Source organism: Mastomys coucha, unplaced genomic scaffold, assembly GCF_008632895.1.
Source record: "Mastomys coucha isolate ucsf_1 unplaced genomic scaffold, UCSF_Mcou_1 pScaffold3, whole genome shotgun sequence".
Taxonomy (NCBI): Eukaryota; Metazoa; Chordata; class Mammalia; order Rodentia; family Muridae; genus Mastomys; species Mastomys coucha.
In genome coordinates this window covers 63721463-63743040 of record NW_022196909.1, presented here as the reverse complement: position 1 = coordinate 63743040, position 21578 = coordinate 63721463, and the positions used below count along the sequence as shown (strand labels likewise).

General features: G+C 48.3%; 1 protein-coding gene and 1 long non-coding RNA gene across 3 annotated transcripts in view; one reads left to right on the top strand and one right to left on the bottom strand.

The window, feature by feature from the left end:
* The window catches only part of Lrfn2 (leucine rich repeat and fibronectin type III domain containing 2), a 166604-nt gene that overhangs the window by 87392 nt on the left and 57634 nt on the right, over nucleotides 1–21578 (bottom strand). The window lies entirely within an intron of this gene.
* On the top strand, nucleotides 7440–10051 carry LOC116074764. 2 transcript variants are annotated; one of them, XR_004112277.1, is made up of 2 exons: nucleotides 7440–7563; nucleotides 9635–10051. It is a non-coding gene; the product is annotated as an uncharacterized LOC116074764 (long non-coding RNA). The 2 variants fall into 2 exon arrangements; XR_004112278.1 differs by having other exon boundaries at nucleotides 7440–7591.

Genomic DNA, 21578 nt, shown 5'->3' with positions numbered 1-21578 from the left:
TATATATATATATATATATATATATATATATATACAGAATAGATATTTATATCACATACGGTACATTATGTATTCCTATGAAAATCAGCACTGCTATTTGATGAGATGGAAATTACATATGTATGTACTTTTACATGAATATACATGTCAACGAAGGCAAAGGAGCTGAGAAGGCCTGCAGTATTTTGACATTCTCATCTTTACAAAATGTTTGATGCTGCCATGCCAGCATTTCAGGCCTTTATGCTCTCTTTCTGTTGCCCTCATACCCCTTCCTTCCTAGAGGAGCTGCTGGTGTGGGCAAACCTGAGAGAGCTCTCCACTCCCATGCCTTGTCTATTCCCTTAAGCCTTTGGCTGGAGACGCCATTGGGCAGGCAAGATGGCTGAGCAGGTAAAGGCTGATGAACTGAATTTCATCCCGAGGACCCACAGGGTAGAAGGAAAGAGTAAACTAATGGAATTTATCCTCTGACCTTTAACTACAGAGAACACACACACACACACACACACAAACCAAGTAAGTAAAAATCTAAGAGTAAGTTTGATTATTTGTTTCTTTCTTTAATTACACTTTTCTCCTTAGAGGCTTCCTGCCCAGCAGAAACATTTGCTTGTCTGTATAACACAGGTCTTCCATGACAGGAAGCTCACCCTCCCCACAAGTCAAGAAGTCCTTGGCCATCAACGCCATCAGGGTCAAACATCCCTGCTTAGTCAGCCCTTGCTGGCTATAACTTGGGGCTCTCTGCTTGCTGGCTCCCAGGGTTCCTGTGAGATTGGGTGAACCCAGGGTGCTCCCAGGTGGGTGCCTGAGAAACCCTCACTTTTACATGGTCTCATAGCCCATCTGTTTCTTGGGCAATCCTCTTAAAGAAGCACACACGTGCCAAACACTGTCTTGACGGAAGCACACAATGACAGGTGACATTTGCCACTTCCTGTTGGGTCATCTTGTAACAGCTACTTGAAGTGAACCAAGCCTTGGTCTTCTGTGTCACTTGAAAGGTACAGGAGTCCCTTACTCCTGGCGGCCCAGGGTCTTAGATGTCTCAGCTGGCCTTTTGTTCCCATTGACATCAAAGCCATTGAGACTGAGCTGGGCATTGAAGAGTCACCAGGTTTTCCGTTTTCAGTGGACCAAAATGTCCATAAGGAAGAAGAGAAATGCTGAGTCAGAGGAGCTGTGGTGTTAAGCATCACTGTGGGAGGCTGAGGAGAGGCCACCTGATATAATTTGCAGCCATCTCTAAAGGACTCCACTTATTTTGCTAATTAGAAAAAAAAAAAAAACCAGCTGCCTAAAAGTGCTCTCACCCGGGAGTCCACCCATCCTCCGCCTGACAAGTGCCTGTTAGACAGCTTGGCTTCTCCTTCCTCCTGTCATCAACCCTCTCACTCTCCAGTCCGCACTGGGCACGGCTGTCACCACTCACTTTTGGTTCTGCAAAGATCATGGACCCCAGCCTGGGCTGTTCCAGATCAGTGAGAGAGCCTTTCACACAAAGACAGTGGATTGTCCCTGAGGAACGACAGCAGAGGCTGGCTTCTGGCTTCTACACACATGTACACACACACGGACAGGTGTGTTCACACAAATATAGACAATCACGGAGTGGCAAGAGATGGGGCAGCTCCCCAGCCTGGGCTTGATTGGCTGTGCCATCTTGTAGAAACACGTCAACCCGTTGGGAGCTGATCCTCTGCCCCATGCCTGAGTCAGGAGGACACAGAGCAGGGCAGGGATCTTTGTACTGGGCTCACCTCTCAGGCCAGGTGCTCTAGGCTCCTCTCACCGTGACCAGGAGTATTACTTATCATCTTCTGATTACAGGGCTTTGCTCCAGGCATTTTGAATATAGTGAGTACACCAGAGAGAAGTCCCATCATCAAGGGCTGCTGTTCCTTCTCTGGGACTCAATAGTAGCTACAGGAGGATCTGGCACTGGGTGGGTCATCTGATGAGCTGACTGCTGAAGTCCCCCACTGCAAGGTTCTCCTGCCTCCCTCCGCTGAAGACTGCCAAGTGCATGGAGTTCTGCTCTACTTCCATTGCGTTGTATGGATGCTGGGTCTCTAAAAGGCCTCAGTCCCAGGCTGAGGTGGAGGTGGGATTACAAAAGCAGAGGGTGAGAACACTGCAGCCCTGCCCACAGTTCAGGAGAGAGGAAAGTGAAGTAGCAACACAGACACTCCAGGAAAGACAGAAACCACTGGGTGCGAAAGCAAACAACACTCCCAAATGTATGCCCTTCTAGGGGTGGGTATACTTTGGGCTTTCTTAAAGGACATCACTAGATGCCGGCAAGGTATTATCCTGTAGTATGATATGAGCCTTGAATAGGATCAGGCCAAGTTCTTACCTGTTCTACCCACCCAGTCACCTCTCCCTCTCATCCACATATCTGTTTATCTCTAACACTTTCACCTCAAAGAGTAGCCTTGCCCCACTGCCACTCATACCTATGTGAGGACACTGCAGGAGATAGGCTCATTTTGACAAAGTCTGTGCCTCCCTCAGCACACTAGGCACAAGCGATAGCCCTACGTGTTGGGGGAGAGCGGGGAGAAGACAGATTATTTCTGCCTGAACAGTTGTGTAACCACAATGGAAAGTCAGTCACTAAGAGAGGAAGGTGGATCACCAAGCCAATCGTCCACCTGTCACCAACCCCCTCTTCCCTGAAACCCAACCTCCCTTTTCAAATAGAAGTTGGCAGTTATGGCAGTTTCAATAGGCTTGGCACCCTCCGGATCATGTGTTTGAATGCTTGCCCCATAGGCAGTGGCACTCTTTGTTGGAGTAGGTGTAGAGTAGCATGTCATTGTGGGGATGGGCTTTGAGGTCTTCTATGCTCAAGCCACGCCCGGGGATAGTCTGATCCTGCTGCCTTCAGATCCAGATGGAGAGCTCTGTCTCCAGCCCTGTGCTGGCCCGTACGCTGCCATGCTTCCTGACATGATGCTAATAGACAAAATCTCTGAAACTGTAAGCCAGCCCCAATTAAATCTCGTCTTTTATAAGTTGCCTTGGTCATGGTGTCTCTTCATAAACAATGGAAACCCTATCTGAGACAGCAGTTACCACTGAAAGCTCTGAGGCTTGCACATCAGTTACTTGGCTGAGACTCCCAGGCCTGACCTTGACTGCTGCATGAGCACGTGTATCAGCTCATTCCCTCAGGACTTGGTTTGGTTTCTCCATCCATCAGATGATACCTACGTATCAGATGGCAGCAAGGACTAAGAACGCATCTCCCCCCCTGAGGCCTGGAGGCTGTGGTGAGCATCTTCATGGCATGCCTTATTCTCTGCTAGGTTAGTTTTATTTCATCCCCTGTTTTTTCTCCAATGTCTGGCACATAGGTGGCAGCTAATGCTTGGTCAACATTCCTATGAAGTCAGGACTACTAGAATTCCCCTAAAAATAGACTCAGAACCCAAAGAATGCAGCGAGTTGTGCAACACATGGAGGTTGGTGCACAGTGACTTTGAGTCAGGGAAGCCATCTCTAAGGCTGCTCACCTCACAGGAAGAACTATGAGGCACAGGTATCAGGCAAGCTGCAGAGCCCAGCTCTGCTCAAGTCTTACGTGGATGGTCCTCATAGGAGATGCGGTAATTGAGGGTACACTCGACCATTACCTTATGCCCACTCAACCACACATGTACTCCAGGCACCAAGAACAGATGAATGGAATGTGGGCTTTCATAGACTAATAAGATACACCAAGCTTGTCCCAAGAAAAGTGAAGTCTGAGTGAGCCAGAGGCAGGTGGGAAGCAGGCAGGTGCAGGCTGGGGCATATGATAGAGAAGAGGGGACGGAGTGGGAAGCAGGGGTTGCAGAGGCCACTGTACATTCAGGGACTTCCCTGGCAGCGGAGAGGTACAGGGGTAGATGGAACATCTCTGACCAAGGGGAACCCTGAGGGTACCAACGGGAGAACCGTTCCATCTGAGTGGCAGGAGAGGAAAGAGGGGGCAGATGCTGACTTCTGCTGACTCCAGAGTTTATGGGTCTTCCCATGTCCACATCTGCAGTGATTACAACAGTATTTGACACAGAGTAGGTGCTTGTATGAAGAATGAATGAATGAGCGAGTATTCAAGATATAAATTCTACAAAATGTTTAGAGAATTGTAATGACTTGCTTCCGTTGGTTCAAAGAGGATCAAGATTTCAACACTGGACAGCCATGGTGTTGGAGTGGCTTGTCACATGGTATGAGCTGATCAATACTGAAGATGTGTTTTTGTAGCCGGGGAGAAAAAGTAACTGCTCAAAGGTGTCCTGATTAATATCCTAGCTGCCTCTCTCTCTCTCTCTCTCTCTCTCTCTCTCTCTCTCTCTCTCTCTCTCTCTCTCTCTCTCTCCCTCTCTCTCTCTCAGTGTCTCTGACTCTGTCTCTCTCTCACACACACAAGAGACAAGAGACAAGAGACAGAGAGAGACAGAGAGAGAGAAAGTGGTGGGAGGGAACAGGGTACATGGGAGAGGCTTCCCAGAAAGGTTTGGGAAATGATGAATCCCCATTTGAGATTCATCATTCAATCAACAAACACTCTGTGTAGAGACTATATGCCAAGCATAATTCCAGACACTAGAATGTATCTACACTGGAATGTGTAGAGGAGGTAGGGCAGAGAAGGGCATTCCGGGTGGAGCAGTCCTGGGAACAACCTGGCCTATCTGTGTGCAAAGGCCAGGTATGACAAAATAGCACAGACTGGGGAAGTCCCTTGGGCTCTGAGGTAACAGAGACCCTGAATGTATTTAAAGCAGTATATCCATGAAACTCAGTTTTAGCTTTAGCTAGAACCTTCCAGCAACCACAAGAGACCCTCCTGACTAGCCAGAAGAAGAAAACAGAACGTTGGGCTAGTGCTGCAGCTATGACAGGCAGCAGTGATGGAGGCTGGTGGTAGCATAGAGATCTGAGGGGACAGTAAGGAGAGCAGAGAAGGAGGTGCTGGAGGCGGTACCACGGTGCAAGAATGACCGGTGTGACTGTCCGGGGCACTTGTGGGAGACTAAGAGGTTCCATTCTGAGATCCTCTGGGGGTGCAGGGGAAGGAGAGAAGATTCCATGTTTGCACCCTAGGCCTCCTTTGAAGAGCTGGCACCTGCTCCACTACTCAGCCACCTGTCAAACCCTGCCATAGCTCTTTGGCCTCCTGTCCTTTCCCTAACCACCCACCCTCACAGAAAGGTCCATCTCATGGTCACTGTGGGGCTTCCCACACTGAGAGAGGGAGCTGGCTTTGCACTGATGACAATCCTAGCAAGGACAGAGGGCTCTGGAGGCCGGACATGTGGCATCAGGAGGAGGGTGGGGCTGGCAGCTTCCACTGAGTGCTTCACTTTGTGTTCTCTACTCCTGGTCTCCATGGCAGATGCTTAGCCAGGGTTGTGACTAAGGAAAGAGCAGGACTCTTTAACCCACTCTGAGGGTACTCAAGAGGGGTAGGCCTGGGTGTGTCTCGGGTCTGACCAGGGCAGGTGAGGGTGGCAGTGCACACCTGCCCTCAGAGGGAAGTGTAGGAAGAGAGCAAATATTCACAGGACTGCAGAAGCTACTAGAAAGGCAGTGAGGAGGGGAAGGGAGGTAGAGAGCATCCATCAAAGATGGGAGCTCCTGTTGCCAGAGAGCACCCGGAAGTCAGAGGGACAGATAGGGAGAAGGGACTGCCTCTGACAAGTGGGAGGAGGAAGGATGGATGGCACAAAGTTGGAATTCTTACATCAGTCTGCCAGCAGCTGAGATCTGGTGGCCATGAGAGACAGGAAAGAAGTAGGTGGGTGCTCAGAACTGCCACTAAGACCCCTTTCCCAGAAAGTCCTCAGCCCTCAGCAGAGCCCAGGGTACAAGGAATGGGGGCTTCTTTGACAACTTGAAAGGAAGTGGGCACAGCGTTCTAATACTAACAGCCTGTTATTAAAATCAAGTGCTATTTTGCAGAATGCATTTGCCAGGGAATCGCTAATTACAGGCAAAGCGCGGCTCCGTGTGTTGGTGCCGATTAATCCTGAACGGTTTAAGCAATCGAATTTTATACATATAATTATCATCCAAGATTCACAAAAACAGTAACAAGATGCTCTGAGCTCTGCCCTTGGGGGACTTGGGTGGCAGGGATGGGGATGGTGGGAGGGTGTCCAGACAGGGAGGGCTGGTCCAGATTGCACTGTTGAGAATCACATGGGAGCATTTCAACTCGACCCACCTCCTCTTTGCAATACTTCCCTTCTTCCTAAGGCAGATAGAGCCTGACAGAGAGGGATGGGAGGGGAGAGGAGCAGAGCCCACAGAGCAACTCCTTCACAAGATGATCCTACACCGACACAGGGCTAGCTGTGATCAGTGAGACACACTGTTCCCTTCTCCTGTGGCCCCGATTTTACATTTGTGAAATGGACTGGCTGGAGGAATTCTGTAGAGATGACAGCCATGACCTAAGGAATGAAGGGGAGAGTGTCTAGTTCTGTGATGTCTACCCAATGATGGCCTTAGCCAATGGTGGTACCTAGTTAACGGTAGTGTTCAGCCAGTGGTGATGCCCAGTGGTGTCTAGCCAAAAGTAGTGCTGGAAAGTTAAGAGTGTGGAAGGGAAGCTTCTCATGATATATGTATGTGGAAGAAGACTGACTTTTGATATAATCTTGAAAGAGTCTAGTGGAGACCTATCTAGCTCAGGTTGGCCTGTGGGCATATGGATGGAGAACTGTCTTGACTGGTAACTGAACGAGGCCACATTGGGTAATGTCATGCTGCAGGCTGGAGCCTGACCTGTACAGCAGAGGAAGCTAACCAAGGGCTGAGATAGCAAGCTAGCAAAATCTATGGTTTAGCTTCTCCACTCTCGACTGTGAGTAGAGTGAGTGTGACCATCTGCTCTTGACTTCCCTGAAACAATGGACTACAACCTGGATTGTAAGTTAAATAAATAAATAAATCCTTTCCTTCTCCAAGCTTCTCTAGGTCTGGATACTTTACCAACGCAACAGAAATGAAATTAGAACCGCCATCTTCCCTATCCCCTACTCTGTGAATCCTGAATATGACAGGCTACATACACTTGGGACAGTTTCCAGGAAGGAGACATGGCACGGGCCTCTGGGCAACAATCAGGAGAATGAGCTGCTCAGGTGATGCCGAAAGGGCCAGAAGACTCAGAGTCTCCCATGAAGAGGGTGGGAAGAGGACTGGGGGAAATGCAGGCCACGATGGCTGAGCAACACTTGCCATCCCCTCTCTCTTTTCTTGCTTGGAGCACTGCTGGAATTTTGGGGTCAAATAGGCAAGCTGGAGCAAGCAAGGGAGTATGTAAATGCCACCAGAATTTCAGATCCCTAGACATACAGGGCTCTGTAGGTAAGGGTATGTGCAGGAATCCCAGGAGAGTCAGGATTCTAGAGTCATAAGGCTCAGACATGGCAACAGCCTCTATATGAGATTCCAGGATATTTTAAGGGAAGAGAAAGACTTGAGGGCCCTGAAGTTTTTCCTAGGCCCTCCCTCTGTCAGTGTGGTCCAGAAGTCAGGCCGAGGGTCAACTGTCAGGTGTGGAACCCACAGAAAGGGGACAGTGGTAAGGGGAAGGCAGGCTCCCCCATACACAGAACCTAATGACTAGGTTTTCATCTGTGGCCTTTGGCCTTTGTTTCCGTAGGTATGAGTTTAACTTCGTCACAGTGGTCTATGTCACTTTAGAGCTTCACAAGCTGTGGTGAAACCCATAGAGTCATGTGTTTGAACGCTTGGCCATAGGGGGTGGCACTATGAGGATGTGTGGTCTTATTGGAGTAGGTGTGTGCCCCTGTTAGAGGAAGTATGTCACTATGGATGTGGACTTTGAGGCCTCCTATGCTCAGGCTCTGCCCAGTGTTGATTAAGCACCTCCTCCTGGATGGCTGCTGAAGTCAGCCCCCTTCGGTTGCCTGTGGATCAAAATGCAGAACTCTCAGCATGTCCTCCAGCCCCATGTCTGCCTGCATGCCACCATGCTTCCTGCCATGATGATCATGGACTGAACCCCTGAAACTGTAAGCCAGCCCCGAGCAAATGTTATCCTCTATAAGACTTGCCTTAGTCATGGTGTCCCTTCACAGCCATGACAGCCCTAAGACATGGACCATCTGAATTCTGATGGACAAGAAGCTTTGTCACTTGGTCCCATGTGAGACCTGAGAAGGTACCTGGAATACAGTAGGTGCTCAACAAATGCTCAATACTGGGTAGAAATGTGTGGAGAACCTCTGGGGAGAGCCCTGGCTTCTAGTCTTATCCTTTAAATACCCATGGACGAATCATTCATAGAGCGCCCCCTACCCAGCAGTTTCCCACAGACCCTGCTCTGGGTCCTGTGGACAGGCCCACGCCTAATCACAAGCCCAAACCCCCTTTTTGCCTCTCCTCACGTGTTAAAATACTTTCAAGCACTTCCGGGTATTTTATCACGGATCCCTCTTTGAAACATGCCATGGGTCTTTCTTTTCCCTGAGGTGACATTATTATCAGCTGCAGCCTGCTGGTGAGCACCATCTGTATACAGTCCTGGTCTAGCATTGGCAAGTGTGATCCCACAAGGGCTGAGTTCCACAAAGGTTGAGTGAGATAGCCCAGGTCATCTGGCAGATCTGTGAGCAGGCTAAGCCCCTCCAGTGGCAGGACAGAGGTGCCAGGCTTACTCCTTTCTAGGGGAGGCGGAGCAAGTAGACACTGCCTTTGTCACAGCCTGGAGGGGGGGATTGGAAAGGTAAACTGCAGGGTCCAAAGTCAGACTCAAGCCGAGGCTCGGAGTTGGGTCTTGCAGTTCCGTGCATGGTCCACTGCTGGCCAGCTACTGAGTCTACGAGCAGAGGGACAGGAAATAGAGCTGGAAAGAGAACCCAGGCTGTAGAGGTTGTACAGTCCCAAGAAAGCTGCCCGTGGGTTTTCCCTTAGCTGTGAACCACAGCAGCAGCAGCAGGGAATGCTGCCTAGGGAACAACCTCCCTATTTGCTTTGTTTTCTCAGCTCCCAAGAGGGGAGAAGCGGTTTCATTGTTTGCTTACAAGCAGGGTCTCAGGTAGCCCAGGTTGGTCTCAAACTCGGTATTTTGCCGAAGATGTCCTTGAACTTCTGGTGCTCGTGTCTGCACATGCCAAATGCTGTGGCTACAGGCATATGCCATGTACCACCATACCTACTTTTAGAGAAATTCTAAAACACTGAAACCACATCCAAACTTCTTCACCCTGCCCTTCCCCAAACATGCAGATTTTAAAATACACGGGGTGGGGGTGGGGGAATCCCATAGAGGTAAACTCAACTGTCTACGGCAGGTATCCCATAATTGAGATAGATCAGCAGGATGGTTACTGTGACCCAGGAGAGCCTTATTGCTCTAGTGATTCCCTTGGAGGCCTCTGCATTCACAAAAGGATAGACAATCATGTGCACAGGTACTCATGCACATGTACACACACACACACACACACACACACACCAGGGAGAAGTGGGTTCTGGTTCTGGTTGCACCTATTTTGTCGTGAGATTGCAATAAGTCCCTTCTCTCCTGGCTTGTGGTCATTAACTGTGAAATACAGAGTCTACCTCTGAACTTCAGTGTTACCTCTTCCTCCACACACAGATCTGTCACCTGGATTCTACTTTGAGACAAGATTCAGCAGGCTCTTGCCTCCACCTTGTGAGCTGTAGTTTCCATGAAAAAGAAAGAGAGAGAGAAAGAAGGAAAGAAAAGAGGAGAAAAGAAAAGAAAGGAAAAGAACAGAGAAGGCCATGCTCATGTTAAGCATTCTACAAGGCTGACTGGCTGATTATTGGAAGCCAGAATTATCTCAGGCTACCTTAGCCCCTAAATAGACATTTACCACCCACTTCTGTGTGTACCCTGACACCTTTGTGACTATTAGGTAAATCCTGTGCAGACAGACTCCCTAGCTGCTGCCAACCCAAAGTCTAAGCCTGTCATCAGACAGTCTCTAAGGCTAGAGCAGGTTTCCCCACTGCGCTGCTGCCTGAGGCCTCCAACCAATGTTTTTGCAAACTATTTTCATTTGTGGATGTCTTTGTTCTGTTCCTATTGAAAACCTCATAAGACTGTTACATTAGAACACGGTACCTGGATAACCTGAAACTGTGTTAGGGTCACTAATCTTTGGCTCCAGAATAACCTCCCCAATTCAACCTGTGGGTATGCACGCATGTTCATGTCTGGAAACGAGAGTGCAAATGGGTCATAGCACAGATATAGTGGTCAGAGGTCAACCTCGTGTATCATAGACCTTCTCCAACTTCCTCCTTGTTTGCGACAGGGTCCTTTTGTTCTTCACTAGCCTGATAGCTTCCACGAATTTTCCCGTCCAATTCCCATCTTGCCATATGTATCCATGGGATTGTAGATATTCTCTGAACTGCTACTGTGCCTGACATCTATGTATGTTCTCGGGATCTAAGGTCAGGTCCTCTTGCTGATATGACAAACACTTAACCACTGAACTAACATCTCTCTAGCTTTAAACTCTTTCTTAGTGCCTTTGAAGAAAGAGTTATCTGGAGCCCACCTCAGTCCACATCAGCTGTCCCCTGCACCCAGCCTCGAAGGCAGGCAGCTGGGGAGGGAGCTGAAGACTGGCGCTCTCCTCAAGTTTCCGCTCAGCCCTGCTTATTTGCCACACACTTCCCCAGTCTCAGAAGTCACCCAGAGAGCACAAGGGCGGCCTGCTGTAGGATGCCTTGCTAAGCAAATTACAGCCTCTCAGGGGTGCAGATGACAAACGACAGTTAAATGGCTTGCTTTGCGTATGCAAATGAAGCTGCCTGATTTACATTCATTTGCACCCGATGGATGTCTGAAATGGATGGATTTGATTTGTGCTTGATCTCTAAGTGTCTAATTTATTAATCAATAAAACGTCATGTACAGAAGTGAGGATCCCCGTTCCAGCCGGCCTCCATATATGTATGTAAATAACATACTCTCTCAGTCTACTTGTTAGGTAAATGCTAATATAAAACTGACGGAGATCCGCAGCTGAAGAATTTTACGAGCTGAGCTGAGATTTACTCGTGTTCCCTCGCCCATCCTTTGCTCCACCCCACCCCCACCCACCTCAGCTCCTCCCACCTGCTGCTCCTCACACAGTCTTCTGAGGATGCTCACCTCCTCTAGGAAGCATACGTGCTTCTCCACCCTGCACACCTGCCAGGTTCCACCCTTTGGGCAGGTAATTCTCTCATCTCCAGCTCTGGGTTGAAATTTTCCCTGCTCCAGGGACCCTACTGGTTAAATGCCGCCATCTTTAAAAAGCAAGAGCTTGGTTTGTGTTATCTTGCAGGAGAAATTGAAAGGTCCTGCCACTGTTGTACTCAAACTGGGCAAACTTCACAGATGGAGGGAGAAGACTCTAGACTCTCCTGTCTATCGTCCTAGCTGACTTCCATCCTTCCAGGCTCTCTGTCACAGGAAGCACCTTAGAGAGCTGCAGCTCCAGTTGCCTGCAGATCCATCCCATCCTCTTTCTCACAACAGGAGCACGAGGTAATGTCTGCTCCAAGAGTGGGAGCATTCGAAGTCAAGGTGGGCAGGAAGGAAACACAGAGCCCTTTTCAGCTCCAAGACACAGTAAGCCACACCTTCACCAGACAATTTCAATGACAAGACTTCATTTGAAGTAGACATAAACTCGGACTTACCAGGAGTCATGAAGCCCTTTCACCCCAATTTAACTCTTTCTATTCCACTATTCCTTATTCAGCCCTCTATACCACTGTGTTCCATCTCCCCTCTCTTGAAATTTACTCTCCCCTTAGGAATTTACTGACCTCTCTGGGTTTTTTCAATAAAACACAAATACCCAGAGATTCAAAACTAACAAGGCTGTAGAACAATCCGCTCTAAATGGGAAATTTAGATCACATAGCCTTCTCCCAGAGCTCAGAGATCACTGTGGAAGAGTGGGCATGAAGATTCCAAAGGCCAGAAGTGGTGGACGGCTACAAGGAAACCACGTTTTCTGGATACAGCTGGATGGTTGTGTTTGCTCCCACAGCAGAGTCGGGGAGGGGAGAGTGTGATCAATACAGGAACAAAATTCTCCAAGAGCTAATAAACAGAGAGGAGAGGAAGGACACGGAGGGGGGATGGAGGGAGGAGAGGAGGAGGGACAAGGAGAGGGGGAGGGGAGGGGGAGGGGGAGGGGAGGGAGAGGGGAGGAGGGAAGGGGGAGAGGGAGAGGGGAAGGGAAGGGGAGGGAGGGAGAGAAGTTAGGCAGGGGCTGAGGGCTGAGCTCCACAGGAAAGCATTTGTCTAACATCTCCATCACTGGAAAACAACAATGATGATGATGACCACGAGAGACAGATAGGAAGCATTTCTCTAGAAGCTGCTATGGGAGGGGCAGGTGCTGTGGTCACATTTGGCTTCTTCATTCCTGGGCTTCTCAACAAGTGTGTGGACAGCCAAGGGACTGAAGATAAAGAAGTCCCCCAAAGGAACAAGGGACAGACCATCTCCCACTCGTGTTGGGTTGTGTTTGATTTACTTAGCCACACTGTCCTTGAGAAGACATCCATAGGCCTCCTCAGAAGGGTCAAGAGATATACTAGATGGAGTCACACAGCTAGTAAATGGGGGGAGTTAAAATTCGAACTCGGGTCTTCCTGACACTCAAATTCCTAAAGTCTAGAAGGTCCTTTTATAGATGATGTGCTAGTCCAACATACAAAGGAGGAGCTGTCTTCCAGATGACTCACTGAGAGCTGAAGAAGCCTGGTTAAAGCCGGAGTGATTTAGGAGGGGTTGTGGAGGCCACTCTAATGAACTTGGCCCGAGTTTGACACTCGTATGGCATAAATTATCTCACCCATAAATGATCCATTCATGACACTATCTTAAGGTTAATTAGAGAAACGCAACTTAAGGCCTTGAAAATGACATAGTTATGCTCAAGGGTTGGGTCCAAGTTCAGCAAGTTGATTAAGCTACACTAAACCTACACAAGAACCTTCTGCCATCAAACTCAGTAGACATCCCCACACACAGTATATTCCTGCTTTAAACTCAAGGCCTCAGCTGCTCTACAAAGTGCCTGTCACCACTCTAATTTACAAATGACAAAACAATCTCAGAAAGGTTCAGTTACCTGCCCAAGGTCACACAGCCCATTAAGGATGGAGCTGGAATTTGAACTCAGATTTCTCTGAGCTCAGAGTTTTAACTCTTCTGTCTCCTTGAAGGTTAATATAGATTGTCAACTCAACTAGACTCAGAAGTGGGAAGGGTCTGAGACGTGACTCTGGGTGTGTCAGTCTGGGTGAGGTGGTGTCCAGAGAAGGTTAGCTCCTGGGGACTGATCTGCAATCATCTCAGCAGCTGTCCCTTGTACTTGTTCCTCTCAGCCAGTTCCACCAGAGCAAGGGGCAAAGAAGACATCCCGTCATGATTGTGCTCCTACATGTACCTTAAAGGAATCATGGGCTGAAGAGGTGGTTCATTGGCTAAGAGCACTGATTGCTCGTGCAGAGGACCTGAGCTTCCTTCTCAGCATCCACACCAGACTTATCACTCTAGCTCTAGGGGATCCAGCGCCCTTTTCATGACATTTGTGTCATGAAAAAGTGTGTATGGTACACACTATAGACACATGTAACACACACATACAATGTGCATATACACAAATAAAAAGATCAAAATAAACCTTAAAAATAGAAAAGAAAGTGAGCCTGTGGTTTCCGGTTTCTAAGCCCTGAACCATAACATGGTTGGGAGAACAGATTTCAAGTCCTGCTTTTTTCTGCCCTAGTGACCTGATAAGATGGGGTTTCACAGCTGCATAGGTGAGACCAACGTTAAACCTCAGGTACTTGCATGCCAGACATTCGGGGCCAGCCTAGCAGGATAACCATGTGAGACAGCACCCGGTCACTTGCAAAGGGCCTGCATGGCTATGGCTGACAATAAGGCTGCAGGCACCCAAGTCCTGCTTCCTCTGTCTCTCTGCTGATGTTCTCTTGGGAATCCATGGCAGACACAAGTAGTTACATCCAGGAAGGCTGTCCTAGTTTTCTGTCTGTTGCTGTGATAAAACACTTTGACCAACAGCAACTTGGGGAGGAAAGAGTTAATTTGACTCCTGTTTTCCCAGTAAGGAAGCCAGGGAAGTAATTTCTGTCAGAGAACTGGAAGCAGGAACTATTGTATTAGAACTTAGAACTATTGTCTGCTGGCTCACTCACAGGCTCATGCTTAGCTAGCTTTCTTATACAGCCCAGGACCATCTGCCTAGGGAATGATGCTGCTCATAGTGGGCTAGAACCTCCTGTATCAATTAACCCTCAAGCAAATTCCAAGCAGATATATCCACAGGACAATCTGGTCTAGACAATTCCTCAACTGAGGTATCGTTTCTCAGATGACTGTGGGCAGTATCAAGTTGACAATTAAAGCTAACCAGGAGAGTTTGGCTTGGAGACTCTGAGGAAGGTGCCAAACCTCTGTGGGCTCTGTTTCCCAAGTCATGGTCTGTGTGTGTATGTGTGTGGGGGTGTGTGTGGAGGGATCCCAACTGCACCTGACACAGGCAGGAGGTGACAGGTGCAAGCTTGGCCCTGGGCCCAGGACTCCACAAGAGCCACCAGCTGCTCTACTGGCCCTGATCTGAAGGCTTCTTTCTGGTCCTGTTTTGAGCCTCTTTCTTTGATATTGCAGATACAAGGACCAGAAGCAGCCAGCTTTCTTGCTTGTTAGAGTGCCCCCTCCCCCCACAGTCCCCCAATGAGATGTTACAGGTTGGGTCTTCCAGATGGATGTACAGTTGGTGTGTATACTTCAAGCTTACAGAAGCTGCAGGTCCAAGGCCAGCAGACAGAGACCGGAGGGAAGCCAAGGCAGGCTCTAGGCTGGTAGTCTCGTGGTCCTTTCTTGAAATCGCTTGAAATCCTTTCTCCTCATAGACAGCTTTGTGCAGGTGGTGGCCAGCCTTACTAGGCTCACCAGCCCCACAAATGGCTTGGGCAGACTTCTAATTCAGCACAGTTCATATCTCTACCTTATGTGAATGTAATGTACCCAGGGATTGGTCACACAGTGTGACACCCACATCTCCCCACACTCTCCTTTAACCCCTGCTCAACAGTTTCCATTTTACAAGACAGCATTGCATGCTTCATCTCTTGATGAATAGCCTGTGTCACCTATACTGATTCTCACATCATGGAGAGGTGAAATCCCACAGCTAAAAGCACACAGTTAGGAAGAGGTCCAGTCAGGGCCTAACTCCACGTTATCTGCTTCAACAGCCGCCCCCCTGGTACTACCTGCCTTCCCCATAACTGAGGGAGCCTGCACCTCCTTGGAGAAGCAGCAAAAGTGAGTGGCTCCCCACCAGGCCCTTCTGGTATCCCAGCTGGGACTCATTCATTTCTCTTCTATCACTTTAACTTCCACTGAACATGGCAAGAGGAGACTATTATAATCATTATTTCCATGCCCGGCTCTCCCACTGTGGTGGGCGCTATAAAGAGAGGAACCCAGGATGGAAATAACAGTAGCCAGGAGGTGGAAAAGGTGCCCGGCATCTCAGGCCTGCTCAAGTCCTTGTTTCTGTCACATAGACTCTTGGCTAAGCACCACAAACTAAACTGTGTGTAGGTCAAAAATTTCCAGGAAGCATTCAGAGATCCTGGCAGTTTGAACTGCATTGGTGGGCAGTTTCTCTGTGATCCTGGGATGTCTTGAGGAAGTTTTGTAAAATGTGTCTCTGGATTTTTGTCTCACTGCCTCTGCCTCCCTCCTCCTCCGTTCCTCATCTCTTTTGTCTTGTCTCTCTCTTTCCCTTAACTGGATAAAATACAGAACCAAAATATATTTTCCTATTACTTGATGTACAGTTTGCATTTTTAAAAATCTGTTCCTTGCTCTAAAAAGTATATGAGTGGGATGTTTTCATCTTTACTTTTGTCTTGTTCAAACATACACACACACACACACACATAAGCATACTCGCACACACACACATACACCTGCACACTGTGTGTGAGGGGCAGTGATCAAATTACATAACTCTCAAGCCATCTTTTTTTATCAATTGTTAACTATTTACAGAAAATGTAAGGTTCTGCTAGTACCCCTGGGGTTCCTCAAAAGTGCCACCGGGTCAGCCAACCTGCACCAATCAGTTGATGGGAAGCAGAAGCCAGAGCATCCTTTAGAAGAAAGGGTGGAGTCAGTCCCTGTGTATGGGAACCTGGTACCCAGACAGAGGTGTCAAATCAGCCCTGCACACATGGGTCCTTTGGTAGAGGGAAGTCGATACAAGTGCTTCAAGTTATTAAGAAACAGTAACAAGAAAAATATTCAGTATGGATACGATTTAGATTCTTTATTATATTTCATTTGTTTGTTTTGTTGGTTGAAGGGCTTGTGTCTAGAGTCAGAGGACAGCTTGGGGAATTGGTTCTCTCCTTCTACCAGGTAGGTCTCAGGATCAAGGCTCCGCATAGGCAGTTTCAACCTCTGAGATTCACCTAGGTTATATCTACGGCTTTGTATATCAGACTTGAGCACGTGTTAACCTTGGTGCCTGTGGGGATCATGGAGCAAGTCCCTCTTGGACACCCGGTGGTGTCTCTGTTCCTTTGTCCCAATGCATAGACAACTAATCTGAGGCACGAAGAAACAAGCAAAGAAACCTGCTCCAGGCCACATAGAGCTTCAGAACTGGAACCCACTGGGCTCAGGCTTCGAGTCTCAACCGTGACTGACGAGTCAGCCTCCTTCCCTTGGGCACCTGTGCTCTGGGTGTCAGTTACCCCCGCAATCACCAGAGAATGTGGGCAAGGCCTTGTGTGCAATGTGATCACTACAAACCCAGGTCCTCTGAATCACATGAACAGATGACAAGAGTGCCCCATGGGAGTCACCCTGGGCATTAACGGACAGACTGTCTGATAGTTGTCATCGTCGTCGTCGTCGTCATCATCATCACCATCACCACCATCATCATGACAGCTACACTTGCTCGTCCTAAGTTAGGAAGCTTCAGCTGTGCCCAAATGCTTGTATGTATCTAAGGGCATCCTGAAACCTGAACTGTGACCCAGACCCAAGTTCAGAAGTAGAGCAAGAAGCAAGCCCTGGATTGTTGTTGTCATTGCCTTGGTGGACTCAAGGCATTGGCAGGAACGGTCTGGGATCAGGAGACAGCTCCATAGCAGCCCATCAAGGAAAGGCTATGCTGTGACCCCATTATCCTCCAGGGTCAGTCATCTCTCATCCAAATGGGTGGGTGGGAGGAGTGGAGGGAAGGAGTGTTCCATGGTCCCTACTGCCCACTGCAGACTCCTGAGAGCTGAGATGCTCTGAAAGGCTCAGCTGCTGCCAGAGGGGTGCAGGCAGGAGGAAAGAGGGCAGGAAGGAATGAAAGTCACAGTTGCTGATTGTGCAGACTCAGAGAGAGGCCAGAGACCAGTGATGCTGGAGAACCCAGACCTGCCAGCACTGTCTTTGACATGCACAATGCAGAGAAGGGGGGAAAAAAACCAATTCGATTAGGGAAAGGGGATGAGAAAGGCAAGGAGACAGAGGTGACCTGCTTTTGCAGCTGGCTCAGCGATGCAGAAGCAGATGGGTCTGGCCAGAATTGCAGTGCTAGGAAGATGTTGTACTGGCCTAGGCTGGAGTCAGGTGAGAGAGAAAGGAAAGAAAAAGGAGGTTGATGTCAGATGCCACTACCTGCGGCCAGTCACACGAGGGCATCTATTCCAGCACAGGCAGAGGAGCAAGGCTCTCTGCCTCACAAGGCTCTGCAGCAAGCAGAGATTGAGCAGAGAAAGAGCCAGGTTCTCAAAGTCTCATTCTGAGACACAGCATGTCCTCAGGGAGCCTCTGAGGGAGACATGACCTATCCTTGGGGAGTCTGTCTGAAGGAAACATGGCCTGCCCTCAGAAAGCCTCAGTCTGAGAGGAAAACAAGCTCTCTCTTTGAGAATCTTTAGGCTGAACAGTGTCATCAACTGGGAACTACCCAGAGGTGGGGCTGGGAAAACTGAAGACCTGTTTGGGAGACAGGAGAACTTAGCTCTCACCAAGCACCCAAAAAGCAAGAGAAGACATGTGTCTTGGTTACTTTTCTACTGAAGTGAAGAGACCTATGACCAGAGAAACTTAAAGAAGAACGGATTTTGGAGGGCTTACAGTTCTAGAAAACCAGAGTTCATGACCAGGGCAGGGAGCAAGGCAGCAGGCAGGGAGGGATGGTACAAGAGCAGTAGCTTACATCCTTACCCACAAGCAGGAGGCAAGAGAGAGACACTGGGGATAGTGTGGACTTTTGAAACCTCAATGCCTATCTCCAGTGACACACCTCCTGCGGCAAGACCACACCTCCTAATCCCTCCCAAACAGTTCCACTAACTACAGACCAAGTGTTCAGACATATGAACCATGGAAGCAATTATCATTCACACCTACACAATCGGCCACATTGAGGATCACTAAGGATCAGAGGTGAGGCTGGATGTTACTTCCAAGGTTTGTATCTCATTTTCTGTCCTGAGGAAAAGAATTACCTAAAAAATCAATATATAGCTGAGACTATAATCACACAAATGGCCTTTACTTTCTTAACAACTATTTCGTTAGTCGTTAGTTCCTTTAACAAGAGTCGTTTGTTCCTTACCAGCTCTTTTGCATATCTGCTGGTAGGGATTTCTCTAGACCTCACACCATGAGCTAGGCACAATGTCCTTCAATATCTGTGGAAGATTGGCTCCAAGACCATCAAATGCCATGCACAAAATAGTACAGTGTGGGCTGGCAAGGCACCTCAGTAGGTAAAGGTTCTCACTACTCAGACTGATGGCCCGAGTTCCATCCCTGTGACCCACATAGTAGACAGAGAGAACCTGCCCTATCAAGTTGTCCTCTTGACCTCCATGTATGCCACCACAGCAGACGAGTTCAATTACACACGCATACACACACATACACATACACATGCATGCATACACACATACATTCGAACATGCACACACGCATACACCCAGACACACATTTTAAAGTAAAATACTTGAAGTAAATAAGCAACATAAGGGAGGAAAACATCTTAGTTCCAAGTTCTAGAGAGTTCAGTGTCTTGGTCCCATGCCCTAAGGCAGATCGTTTCTTTTTTGTTTTGTTTTGTTTGTTTTTGTTTTTGTTTTGTTTTTTGTTTTTGAGACAGGGTTTCTCTATGTAGCCCTGGCTGTCCAGGAACTCACTCTGTAGACCAGGCTGGCCTCCAATTCAGAAATGTGCCTGCCTCTGCCTCCCAAGTGCTGGGATTAAAGGAGTGTGCCACCACTGCCAGGACTAAGTTTTTGTTTTCTTTGTTTTTTGTTTTTTCGTAACAGAAGGATCATGTGGTTAGGAAGGTTCTTTACCTCTGGGGAGACAGGAAGTGAGGATGGGGGACCAGGATACTACAGAACTCTTCCTAAATACATCTCCTGATAACCTACTTCCTCCAGCTGTGCCCCACTTTCTAAAGCTTCCAGAACCTCCCAAATTAGCTCCATCAGTAGGGAACCAAACAGTCAAAACAAGAGTCTACTGGGGAGGAGGACTCACATTCAAACCGGCATTCTCAGTACTCACAGCTCACACACTTCCTTCCAGACTCTTCGGAGACTCTCTAGATTGCTTCCTATAGCTCATACATGGCACATAATTAGTTATTCGACTCTATTGTGTAAGGAATTAAGACAAGAGCCAAGCATGCGCAGGTATGGAGGCATTCTTTCCTGTAAGAGGTTTGCATCTGAGGTGGGCTGAGCTAGGGGCTATGGATGCAGCATGCAGCACTGGCTAAGACAAGAGTTAAGCAGCTCTCTCCTGCAATGCCTGGGACCAGATCTGCTTCAGATTTCAAAGTTCTTTCAAGATTGCCAATAGCTGTGTAGACTTAACCAGCCAAGCACCTGTTATTCAAATATGTGAAATCTAAAGCAAACAAACCCAAGATACAAACAATGTAAGTGACGTGTCAAAGGCATGAAACTCGCCATGACAGAGCTGGAATCTGATCCAGGGCTTACACTGGGTGTCTACTCTTTATTTGATTGTCACCAGAGCCTAGGAGCTCACTACTCCACAGACGCCCAGGTACCCCTAGCACACACAGCCTGAAGCACACGACAAAGGCATCTCACCCTAGCATATAGAGCTTAGGAGTCAGTAAGCGCACCAATACTGCAGTACAATGAATAGTTTCCTGTTGGAAGATTGCATTTCCTAGCTTCCCTTGACGTCTACGGAAGTCATTTCTACTCTGATGAGGGCCAGCATCCCACCTTCCTCTGTAGGCATTTCGGCCATCTGCACATATGGGTAATAAAATGCTCCCTCAAAGTGACCAAACTCGGTCCTACCTAAGGTCAGAGCAAGCCTCTTTTTCCTTCTGCCTTCTTTCTGCCTTTAAATAATAACCTTATACTGCAGGAACTCGGGACAGCTTCTGGAGCCCCTGCTGATAGCAGGCAGCTGCCCCAGCCTTTATCCTAGGACCTGAGCAAAGGCCCCTTTCTCTCCGCAACCCTCTCTCTCACTGCCTCTGCCTTTTCTCATTTACCTTATTGTCTCACTTCGATACAGTCTGGCCTAGGTGGTAGGCCAGTCTGCACTCAACCAGAAGATACACAGAACCCAGAAAAACGCCAGAGCGAGGTAATTCCCTGGACCTAACTCAGAGGTGCCTTAACTAGGTCTGCTAGCTCACTGAGGCTTTCTTACAGCAGACCCACCTAACTCAGAGGTGCCCTAGCTAGGTCTGCTAGTTCACTGAAGCTTTCTTACAGAAGACCCACTTGGTTGAAGGCACTGGAGACTTTCTGCTGGCTGCGGGAACTACTCGATCAGCCAAAAGCTCTGGGAACCTTCCACTGATGTGTTTGGTCATTTCAGGACTTAGAGGATGTTCTAAGCAATTGGATATTGACCTCTGGTCTGGAGTTTACCCCTCACCTGCTCTAGATTTTTCTGTAAAGATTCACTCAGTAGAAGACTTTAAGAGTTTTCCACTGGCTAAGACTGGCTGAGAATTCCTAGAATTCTCCACTGGCCCATAGTTAAAAACTCTGAGAACTTTCCACTGGCCCTGAGATCTTAAGTCTGGGGTCCACTGGAGCCTCATAATTGAAATGGCCACTGCTGGGCCAAATTTTGATTTTTAATATCTGAACTGATTTAAATAATTCCATAGCGTATGACTGGTCTAAGAATCACAGTTGAATCTTTCTCAAGGCTCTTGCCTACATTCAGAATCAGAATGCCTACTGTCTCTTCTGGACCTCTGAACCCGAGTCTTCATAGTGACAAGCATTCCTAACTGAGGTAGAGTAACACTCATTTACATTCTGCCTCTTCTGCCTGTGCTCTTGGCAACCTTGTGTTTCTGCCTCTCCAAGCCTGGAAAAGCTTGCCTACATCTGTAACAGGTACGAGGTAAAACCATTTCAAGTTGCCTGCTCCACACACAGACACACACACACACACAGACACACACACACACACAGACACACAGACACACACACACACA